The sequence below is a fragment of the Mustela erminea genome, chromosome 2 (genome assembly GCF_009829155.1).
Source record: "Mustela erminea isolate mMusErm1 chromosome 2, mMusErm1.Pri, whole genome shotgun sequence".
NCBI lineage: Eukaryota > Metazoa > Chordata > Mammalia > Carnivora > Mustelidae > Mustela > Mustela erminea.
This window is the reverse complement of record NC_045615.1, coordinates 17,625,876-17,638,557: the sequence shown is the minus strand read 5'-3', so window position 1 is coordinate 17,638,557 and position 12,682 is coordinate 17,625,876.

The following is a 12,682-nucleotide window of genomic DNA, read 5'->3' as shown; positions in this document are numbered from 1 at the left end:
AGATTTGTATTAGATTTGTTTTAGATCTGTATTAGATCAAATAAGGGTCAAAGAGAGGATGAAGAGAGATACTTCTTTGTGTATGTATTTTAGAAAGGAAATGTGCATTATTTTAACATTACATGCCATTTTTAGATTATCTGTACAATCACATTTTATATCTTTATACATTAAAATGTATGCCAGAAGTAGCTATCACACATAAGAATCTTAACTTCCTTCCACACAACAAATATTTATGTGCAAGTCCCTGAGGACCGGGGATGTGATAAGGAGGAAAGCCAGACCTATTCTTCCATTCCTCTATCCTGGAGAAACACATTTTACAGATAATTAGCCCTGTAAATTCTACAATACAGTCAAATGTGGCGTGAAATGGTGTGAAAGAAATATAGATAGTTTTATTTGGGCATATAACAGGAGGCTCTACCCCTGAGAGGAGAACGTATAGGTTGGGATACACTTCCCTGAGGAAAAGACTTTAAGTGGAGATCCTCAGGTTAGTGGGGTTAGCCTGGTAAAGTAGCAGAGAGTATTCCAGACAGAGGAACTACTAGGTATACAAGTCCTCAGTCTAGAAGGAGCTCTCAAGGACCTGGATGAAGGCAGTAGTGAGGCAAGTGAGAGGGACATTGGACTGGGTGAGGTTACAGGTAAGGGACAGGTTACACAGATGCTTGCAGATTAGAGTTGAGACTTTTTCTTAGAGCAAATGATCCTATCATTTCCTGTGGTTCAAATCACTTGGAACAATCACTACTATGGACTTTGTCATTCACCTCCAGCATCCTCCTTTAACCACATGTCCTCCAGCTTGATCTTTTAAGATTTTCTTGTGTAATCTTCTTAACAGCTTTTCTAGCCTATTAACAATTTGCCTTCTCATGATCCAACAGAACTCTCCTTTCTCTGCTCCTCCTTGTCCAATTTAAATTCTGTTGTCCATATTTTTAATGACATGGTCCCAACTCATAAAACCCAATTCTGGATGAGCCCAACTCTACTTTCTTCTGCACCCAAGCAACCAAGTGTTTTTGGAGGGATTCACCCAACAGGATAAGTGGCATTGCCATAAATTAATGTTTAAAGCCTTCGAGTAGATCGTCATCTTTCTGCAGAGGACAGATCTTAGTTTTCTGGACCCTAAAGCTTATACAGTTTGGAAAGTACTTTTCAAAGAAAAGAATATACAATTACAAATATAAAATTAGGGTGAATATGTGTTTAGAATGAAGACGTAAATGACAAACATATTTACTGGATCCATGGAGATATAGATGCCTTTCTTTTGCGATCTCGATGATGATTTATCAGAATCCTTACACAAATATGCTTCCTGAGTGCATCCTGGCTTCCCGTTCCAACTAGGACTCTCCAACTCTCCCAGCTGCTCCCTACCCTCATGGGAGACCTGCGCTGAAGTTTCATTCACTTTATGGATGTCCCTGCTACCTGGCAGTCACACTTCCTTTATCTAGACAGTGCACTAGCCTACTCTCTGCAATAGTTTGTCTTTAAAAAAAAAAAAAAAAGCTTTATTGAGATATAATTCTTGTGCTATAAAATTCACATTTTTAAAGTGTGCAATTCAGTGCTTTTTAGTATACTTACAAAACTCTTCAACCTCACTACTATTTAATTTCAGAATAGTTCATTGCCCCCAAAAGAAGCCCCATTAACAATTTCTCATTAACAGTCACTCCCCATCTCCCCCAACCCCTCTGCCTCTAAGGAACACTTAATCTTTCTATTTGCCTCTTTTGGATATTTATATAAATGGAATTATACAATAAGTGGCCTTTTGTGACGCTTCTTTCAATTAACATATTGTTCTCAAGGTTTATCCATATTGTAGCATATATCAGTAATTCATTCCTTTCTATAGTTAAATAATGTTCCATTGTATAGCTATGACACGTTTTGCTTCTCCATTTGTGATTGTTTCTACTCTTTAGCTATTTGAAATAATGCTTGCAATAATTCTTAAACATTCTCAGACTTCTCAAATTTCTGCCTCTCCCACCATCCCCATCAACTGAAGATCTTTTTACGGCAACACCAGATTGCCAAAGTGCTCAGATGTAAACTCCTTAAACAGTAGCCATCAAATATGCAAACCTACATACTATCTGCATTCCTCCCACTCTTCCTTCTTCCTATGGCAAATAGAAAACATTGCTTCCTTCCTATGAGAGGCCAATCCCTCCACTTATGCTTTGGATTTCATCCCAGTGCACCCTATAAATGATCTCTTCTTTATCCAAATACTCTCAACGTAGTCCTTTCCGTTGCCATTTGTGTATGTATGTATTCTAATAAAACTTTATTTACAAAAGCAAATGGTGAGTCAGATTTGGCAAAAGGGCAATAGTTTGCCAACTTTTACTTTATGCCATCATAATCTGAATGGGTTCACTTTAACACACACATAAACGCACACACACACACACACACACACACACACACTATTCTTTTTAAATATGGAGGTGAACCATTACATAATACCTTTTAAAATAGCCATTGTGAGGGGAATCTTATATGAAATTGCTGGTAACATGCAATTATAGATTATTCAATTTTCCCTAATGCTAACACTATTCTTCTGAATAAACTACCATATAATTAAAATGAAAATTGGCTACATTGTAGTTGACAAAAGGGTTAGAGGCAATAGATTACACTTCTCTTTCATTTTAATTGAGAAATGAATTAAATTATCCATCACGTTTTAAACATACATCTCTTAAAACCCTCTACATCTTATATTTCTTTTCAGGTACCAACTCCTCTCTTCTCTCACTGCCGGACCTCTCAAGTACTGCTATAGTTTCTATCTCTAGTTTATCTTCCATCATTCTTCAACCTGCTTTCATCCTGGCAACCATCCCAATTTCTCTCTCGTACTTGCCAAGGTCACCAGTAGACCCCGCATCAGTAAATGAGACCAGAATTTTCAGTTTTCATATTTCTTTTTTTTTTTTTAAAGATTTTTATTTATTTATTTGATAGACAGAGAGAGATCACAAATAGGCAGAGAGGCAGGCAGAGAGAGAAGGGGAAGCAGGCTCCCCGCTGAGCAGAGAGCCCGATGTGGGGCTTGATCCCAGGACCCTGAGATCATGACCTGAGCTGAAGGCAGCGGCTTAACCCACTGAGCCACCCAGGCGCCCCAGTCTTCATATTTCTTGATCGCTCCTTCCTAAAACTTAGTACCGCTGTTCTCTGAGACCCCACATCTTTGAACCTCCGTGTCTCATTGCTCCATCTCAGATCTCTTTCCAGACTCTTCTACTTGCCCTTGGCTTTCTAAAGTCCAGCCACCTCTCTTCTCATTCTGTGCTTTCTCCTGTGTGGTGGTATCTGTGACTTTATCTCCACACAGACACTTTACAGGTTTCTCTCCCAGCCGAGTTCTCTCTTCTGAAAGACCATCCTGTAAATCAAACTGCCTTCTTTATATGCCACTTTGCTTTACAACATCAACAAAATCAAAATCCTGATCTCTCAGTTCTCACCAAATCTAGTGCCATTCTGATTCTTTCCTCTTGGAGTCATTCTTTACGTCTTCTCTCATCTTCTGTCACCAGCCCACTACCAGATTTAGAGGAGCTTGCCTACAGAATCGTTTCCTATCATCCATTACTACCACTCTTTTTGAAGCTACTTTATCTCTCACTTGGGTTTTTGGTTATAGTCTTCATGTGTCTGCATTTTATTTCCCCTGATCAGTAGATTCTCTACTTCTCAACCAGAGTAATCATATAAAACACAAATATGATCACTTCAATGGCTGCCCATTGATCCTAGGATCAAACCAAAATCCTTAATATGGCCTACATAGTGCTAAGTCACTCAGCCTTCTTCCAATTCTGCAAACACATGCTTCTCCTTTCCTACTACAAGGCCTGTGTTCTTGCTGTTCCCATGCCTGGCATGCTGCCATCCCCCTTGTGTGACTTTCATTTAGTTTTATTGGGACTGGTTAATTCTTGCCCACCCTTCAGATCTGGGGTCACCCGTTTCTCCCACAGGAAAACTTTTCCTCATACCTTGGTTGATATATATCCCTATTCTACCCTCTTACCTTGTTATTTATTATCCTCTCCTTCAGAATATGTATCATAGTTGTCATTTTACATCTGTTTCTGGGGTTATTGTATTGATATTTACTTCTCTCACTACACAATGGACTCTATGGAGGGAAAGGACCATATCTATTTTGTTCATTCAGTTTATTTGTACCCCTGCTACCTGGCAGAGTACCTGGCATATAACAGGTACAGAACACATACTTGTTGAATGAGGTAATGAATAGATGAAGTGAAGGGCTTTGATCCGGAGGCTGAGTGGCCGAGATGTTTGCTTACTACTGACATGGTAACAAGAAATGGTGTTGGCATCAAGGTACAGTGCTATGGTCTGTTTATGTGCCCTCAAAATTCATATAGGAAAATCCTAGCACTCAAGCCATTTGTATTAGGAGGTAGGACTTTGGGGAGGTGATTAGGTCATAAGAGCAAAACCCTCATGATTAGGATTAGTAACTTCATTAAAAAGCCAGAAAAGGTTCCGTTACCCCCTTTCACCATGTAAGGACACAGCAAGAAGGCCCTATCTATGAGCCAGAAAGGGGGCTCTTGCTAGACACTGAATCTGCTGGTACTTGAGATATTGGACTCCCCAGCCTCTAGGACTGTGAGAAATAAATTTCTGAATTTCTGTTTTTTATAAGGTACCCAGTTTAAGCTACTTTTATTATAGCAGTCCAAATGGACTAAGACAGGTAGAAATTGTTTGCTGAATAATCAGACTCCAAAAAGTGGCAAACCATACTTTGTATCATTTCCTAAAGGTGGGATTTTTTTTTAAAGCTTTTCCATGTATCATATATATTTGACCTTTTCTCTATAAAAAAAATGCATTACTTTTATAATAGGAATTTTTTCAAGTTAAAAAAGACATGTAATATTTTTAAATTAACAAATAACTTAAATGTGCACTTTATAAATTGTTATTTTCATATATCTAAGCATTTCTGAGGAAGTTCTGTTTAAATAATCTTGGAATGAAAATATCCTTGGAATAAGATTTACACAGATACAATGAGAAAATGGTCTCTTGAGAAAAGGATAGTATATTGTTTGTCTTTAGAATATTTTGATTATAATTATTAGGGGCCATGAAAAATTAAACAGATTATGATAACACTGCCTGGATTGCATAATTTCATTTCTAACCTAATGCTTCAAAATGTAGATTATTACTGAGCTAAGAGAGAGTATTCAGTTTTTAACCAAAATACCTTTGTGATTATAACATAAAAAACATTTATATAATGGTATTAGAGTTATTTAATATAATAATTACCTTTTCACACTTCTTGAGTTCAAATTGTATTTTGGATGGACAACAATATTCTACTAAGTCAACATTATATATACTTAAGAAAACACAGTTTCCTATTATTTCTTCTTCTTTTTTTATTTTAAGTAGGCTCCATGCCCAATGTGGGGCTCAAACTCATGACCCTGAGAGCAAGAGTCTCATGCTTTACCAACTAAGCCAGCCAGATGCCCTGACTCAGTTTTCTTTTAAACTGAAAATTATGAAGTGACTGCTTCAGACTAGTGTTATTTATCAGACTAAGATAAAAACTATATGTACAAAGAAGCAAGAAACAGACCAATACATCTATAATCATTAATTTGAGGACAAAGTTGATAGTACAGTACAGAGGGGAAATGATAGACTTTTCAGTAAGTGGTCCTGGGTCAGTTGGACATTCATAAGAAAAAAAAATCTTGATTCTTGTCTTATAACATACACAAAAATCAATGCCCAATAATTCGTAGATTTAAAAATTAAAGTGACTTAATCTCACAAAACAAACTGAGAGTTGATGGGGGGAGGGGGCTATGGAGAGGGTGGTTGGGTTATGGACACTGGGAAGGGTATGTGCTATGGTGAGTGCTGTGAAGTGTGTAAACCTGGCGATTCACAGACCTGTTCCCCTGGGGATAAAAATATATGTTTATAAAAAAATAAATTAAAAAAAAATTAAAGTGAAAAAGTGCACCTGAATGGTACAGTCAGTTAAGTAGGTTAAGTGTCTGGCTCTTGGTTTTGGTTCAGGTCATGACCTCAGGGTCCTGGTGTTGAGCCTCCCCTTGGGCTCTGCCCTCAACGCAGAGCCTGCTTGAGATTCTCTCTCTCTCTCTCCCTCTGCCCCTCCCAGTCATGCTCTCTCTAAAGTAAATAAATAACTCTTTAAAAAAATTAAGTGATGGGCCACCTGGGTGGCTCATTGGGGTAAGCCTCTGCCTTCGGCTCAGGTCATAATCTCAGGGTCCTGGGATCGAGCCCTATGTGGGGCTCTCTGATCAGTGGGGAGCCTACTACCCCCACCCCTGCCTACTGCTCTGCCCACTTGTGATTTCTCTCTGTCAAATAAATAAATAAAATCTTTTTAAAAAAATGAAGTGAAAAAACTAGAACTTTTCTAAACAAAAACATACCAAACTATCTTTTGATTTTGGAAAATGTCAACAGAAACAGAAGGCACTAACCCTAAAATTAAAAAAAGTTATATATTGGGCAACATTAAAACTGAGAATATCTCTTCATCAAAATCATGTTGAAAGGAATACAAAAACAAGTGACAGAATGGAAGAAGACATTTGCTTATCTCTATTTGCACAGGGCTTATAATTAGAATATATGAAATGTCTGAATCAGTGAGAAGATGATAGGCAATTGAAAATTCAGCTTCCAGGGGCGCCTGGGTGGCTCAGTGGGTTAAAGCCTCTGCCTTCGACTCAGGTCATGATCCCAGGGTCCTGGGATCGAGCCCCGCATCAGGCTTTCTGCTTGGTGGGGAGCCTGCTTCCTCCATTCTCTCTCTCTCTCTCTCTGCCTGCCTTTCTGCCTATTTGTGATCTCTGTCTGTCAAATAAATGAATACAATCTTTGAAAAAAAAAAATTCAGCTTCCAACCAAGATTGAGTAAAGGAGACTAGATTTACCTACCTTATTGAAACAACAATTTTCATGACATTAGGCCTCAGGCTTTGAAGGACAATAATACCTGGAGGAAGAAACAAAGAAGGTGAATATTACAATTGTCCTAGCTCACTCTCTGCAAGAGACTTTCTAGTTTATAGCACAGGGAGCTTGCACTCTCTCTGAGTTGAGAAGATGGATCTGGGGATGTGGGAAGGCAAATTCTGTTAGAACTTATGGGTCAGAGTACTAGATAGGAGAGAGCTAGAGAGAGAGCCCTGGAGATTCCCCACTCAAGGGATCCCATCAAGTATTCAGCTGAACACGAATCAGGAGGTACAGGTGAAGAGATTACTTGACACTAGGGAAAGAACTACTGAAAAGGATTATGGGGAAAAAAATCACCGGAGTAGGAGTAGGAATAATTTCCATTCTCCCAACCAGAGTGAAAAACATCATAATTCATAGGGCACTGCTGGATACTCTGAAGGATTTTTGTCTCAGTAGTTGGGCAAAGGGGTATCTGGATGGCTCAGTTGGTTAAGTATCCAACTCTTGATTTTGGTCATGATCTCAGGGTCATGAGATAGAGTCCTGCTTGAGATTCTTTCTCCCTCTCCCTCTGCTTGTCCCTTTGCTCGTTCTCTCTCTATATAAATCAACAGATAAAATATTTTTAAAAATTGTGGGGCAAAATTAGCCCTAGACTAAATGTTGCTGTGGTCTTGCCTAAGACACTGAATAGTAAGACTCTTAAGATCAAACTGTTTACAAGTAACTTAACTATGTCCTAAATAAGAGCTCAATAGATTCATAAGTAAGCAAAAATATCCAATACCCAACCAGATATAATTTGCAATATTTGACATCTAATCAGAAATTACAAATAAGCAGGTAAATATGACCCAAAATGAGGAGAAAAATCAACTGATGCCAACCTGGAAACAACACAGATGATAAAATTATTTGACAAAATTAGATGTTATTGTAATTATTATAACTATACTATATCCTATATGGTCAAGAAGCTAGAGAGATGGCCTTATATTAAGTAGAGACATGGAAGATATTACAAGTTGTAAATAAATCTTCTGGAGATGAGAAATACGATAACATGAAAAGTAAACTGCATGTAATTAACAGCAAATTAGACATTACAGAATATTAGTGAATTGGAACACCTAGCAGGATGAAACACAGAGGAAAAAATTAAAACTAATAAATAGAGCATCAGTAAAAATGTGACCACTTCTACTGGGTTAATGTACATAGACTTGGAATCTCCAGAGGAGGGGTGAGGTACAGAAAAGTATCTGAACAGATAATGGCCAAAAATTATCCAAATTTGTTGCAACTATAAACCCATAGATTAAAGACCCAACATTGGTGGGAGAAATTAAAGACCCAAGTAAGATCTATTGAGTTCATGAATCACAAGATGATATTAAGTTGTCAGTTTTTCTCCACATTGATCTATAACTCAACACAATCAATATTTGATAATGTTTTTGTTTATTTGTTTGTTTGAAAAATTGATAAACTAATTCCAAATTTCATTTGGAAATGCTGAAACAACTTTTGAAAAGAACAAAGATAGAGAATTTATACTACCTGACTTCAAGACTTATATAAAGCCACAATAACAAAGATAGTGTAGTATTGGCATCAACATAGACAGATGGATTAATGGAATAGAATGTAGTCCAGAAATAGACATATATATATATAGACACACATATATACGTATATATATATATGTATATATATAAATATACGTATATATGTGTGTCTATATATATATAGAGAGAGATATATATATACGTATCTATATATCTATATATAGATACGTATATATGTGTGTCTATATATATGGTCAATTGATGTTTGACAAAGGTGCATAGGCATTTCAAAGAAAAAAGAATAGTCTTGTCAATAATTGATGTTGAAGCAATGAGATAGCCAAATGTAAAAAAAAAAAAAATCCAACAAAAACAAAAACAGAAAACAAAGCCAACTTTAATACATAACTTTCAGCACATGCACAAATGTACTCACAACAGATTATAGCGCTAAATATAAAACCTAATAACAATAAAACCTCTGAAAGAAAATATAGGAGAAAAATCTGTGTGAGGTTGAGTGAGGGAACGATCTCTGAGCTATGACTCCCAAAGTATGACCCATGAAAGAAAAAAATGATAAATTGGACTTTATCAAAATTTAAAATCTTGGCTCTTTGAAAGACACAGCTAAGAAAATGAAAAGACAAGTTACAGACTGGGAGAAGTTATTTGCATATCACATATTTGATAAAGGATTTATATCCTGATAACATAAATAACTGTTAGAACTCAATAATAATAAAACAAACAACCTAATTAAAACATGAGCAGAAGAGAGGTGCCTGGGCGTCACAGTCCGCTAAGTGTCTGAGTCTTGGTTTCAGCTCAGGCCATGATCTTGAGGTCCTGGGATGAGCCTCCTGTCGGGCTCCGCACTCAGAGTCCACTTCAGATTCTCTCTCTCACCCTACCCTTCCCCACTTGCTCCCCTGCGTTCTCTCTCTCTCAAATAAATAAATAAACCTTAAAAAAATGAGCAGAAGATTTGTACAACACTTAACCAAAACAGGCACATAGATAACAAAAAAGCCCATCAAAAGATATCTCAAAATCTTTCATCTTTAAGGAATACAAGTTAAAATAACAATGAGATAGCACTATACACCTGTTAGAATGTCTAAAATGAAAAAAGATTGATCACATCAAGCGTTAGTGAAAGACTGAACAACTGAAACTCTCATATGCTGCTTGTGAGAGTATAAAATGGAAGACATTTTGATAGTTTTTTTTTAGTTAAACATACACATAACATAGGACCCAGACATTCCACTCCTACACATCTACCCAAGATAAGTGAAAAGATATGTTAATTCAAAGACTTGTCTGAAAATATTCTTAAGTTTTACTTTAAGTAGCCCCAAACTGGAAACAACTCAAATGCCCATTAGTAGGTTTTATTAATGACGTGTAGCATATCAATACAATGGGATACTACTTGGCAATAAAAAGGAATGAACTAGGAATGATCCATGTAATGATGTGGGTGAATCTTAAAATTATGCTGAGTGAAGGAATCGTGGCAGAAATAAGGACATACTGCATGATTCCACTTATAAAAAATTCTAGAAAATACAAATGAATGGATAATGACAAAAATCCTAGTGGTTAGCTGGGATTGGGAGGGATGGGTATGTTCACTATCTTGATTATGGTGTACAAATTTATCAAATTGTACATTTTATTTTATTTTAAGATTTTATTTATTTATGGGACACCTGGGTGGCTCAGTTGGTTGGACGACTGCCTTCGGCTCAGGTCATGATCCTGGAGTCCCAGGATCGAGTCCCGCATCGGACTCCCAGCTCCATGGGGAGTCTGCTTCTCTCTCTGACCTTCTCCTCGTTCATGCTCTCTCTCACTGTCTCTCTCTCAAGTAAATAAATAAAATCTTTAAAAAAAAAATTTTATTTATTTATTTGACAGACAGAGATCACAAGTAGGCAGAGAGGCAGGCAGAGAGAGAGGGAAGCAGGCTCCTGGCTGAGCAGAGAGCCCGACATGGGGCTCGATCACAGGACCCTGGGATCATGTCCTGAGTTGAAGGCAGAGGCTTTAACCCACTGAGCCACCCAGGTGCCCCTCAAATTGTATATTTTAAATACATGCACTTTACAGCATATGGACTGTACCTCCATGAAGCTACTTAGAAAAGCAAACAAACAAGAAACAACAAACACAACATAGGTAACTCACTAGGAAAAAAGGGCCAAACATTTGAATTGCAAAGCTAATCTGTGGAAGTCAGGAGAATGATTACCTTTGCTATGTGTTGGGACGGGGGGAGAAATTGCTTCCGGTATGGTGGTAATGTTAGTTTCTTGATCTGGTCGCTGGTTACACTGAGTGTGTTATCCTTTCAGAATTCATCAAGCTGAATATGATTGGTGTACATGTCTTTATTCATGTTATACTTCAATTTTAAAAGTTTATTATAAAAAAATTATATATATGTCTGTGATGATGGTGTGGAATTTTGCAATAGGTTGAAGATCCCTTTCAGAGTAAATTCTCTGCTGCTCTTATCCTGGAAGATGAACCCTCTCACTGTGCTTTCCAGGTGGTAAAAAAATTTCCTCAGAAGTTTCTCAAAAAGCTGTTTATTATTTTTACAAGTGAGGGATGTGCCTATTTTAGCTTCAAAGAAATCAGCAACCTCTTCCAGACAGGAAATTGCTAGGGAAATGAAATTAGATTGTTCAGAATGTTAATGCAGTTAGATTCCAGAGGGGCGGTGCCTTGGCATGTTAGCCAGTTTGCCTCTTCAGCTCATGTGCTTCTTCTCTGAGAGCTGCCTCCCTTCCCAGGCCCACCATGGTGGCTTCTTTTGGTCATGGTTGCACTCTGTAATGTTTTTGTCTTTGGTGTCAGCTGATGGTACCATTGGACATATGGGAAAACAATTGATAAGCTGTGCCAAGCCAATCAGATGTACTCCTGAAGAATTTGGATTAGAGACAGAGACTCTAATTAGTTAGCAATGGGCCCTAGAGCTGGGAGGTCTTGCAGCTCTCCACTAAGGAGAGATGAGATGTCCCTGAGGGAAAGAGAGATGAAGTACCAGAAAGGCAAAGAGATGATCCTGGTTTCAGCCTCTCAAGGGGCCACCCTGTAGTTCTTGCCCTTGGAATCCACGAGAGTCCATGTGTAAAAATAGAACTTCCCTTTTCATTTAATATAACATGGGTGGTTTCTCTTCCTTGTAACCAAATGCTTCCTGTCTGAGAAATTTGGCAGGTAATAAATCTAAGTAAGTAATAATCTGGGTTATGGTGGAAAAAGAGGAATCCTATCACATAGAAACTTAAGATTTATAAGAAACTTCAAGTTTCCAAGCCAAACTTTTCTCTCATTTCAGGAATTCTTCCTGTGAGAGAACCGCTCTGTCCCTGCATAACCACTTCAAGTCTTTTTCCCCTCCTTCCCTCCCTCCTTTCCTTCAACAAATGTCTACTCGATGTCCACTATTAGCTGGGCACTGTTCTGGGTGCTTGGGATTGAACAAACCAAACCAAAAAAAGATTAAAAAAGACAAGATCCACTGCCTTTTTGGCACTTACATTCATATGAGGAGAATTAGATGATAAACAGGAATGTATAGCAATTGGCGTAGTATGTTAGAAGGTGATAAATCTTATGAGAAAAAGAAAGTGAGTAGGATAAGGGGCATGGAGAGTAACAGCAATGAGGGGGTAGAAGAATGCAGGTTAAAACAGAGTGTGCCCTATTGAAAACATGGCATTTGCAGAGACTTAAGGAAGCGATGGAATTTGAGGAACAGAAGAACCAGAATAAGCTGGAGGGACAGTTGTAGGGGATGTGGTGGGAGACATAACAGGGACAGGTCATATGGAGCCTTGTAGGCAAATTCAGGAACTGTGACTCTTGTTCTGAGTGAGTTGGGGAGCTGTTGTGGAGTTCTGAGCAGAAGGACATACTCTGACTTGTTTTAACACAACTGGCTTCTGTTTGAGAATAGATTATAGGAGGGCAGGGATAGATTTAGGGACATGGTGATTATTCCAAGATAATCAGTGCCGATGTAAAAAATAAAATAAAATAAA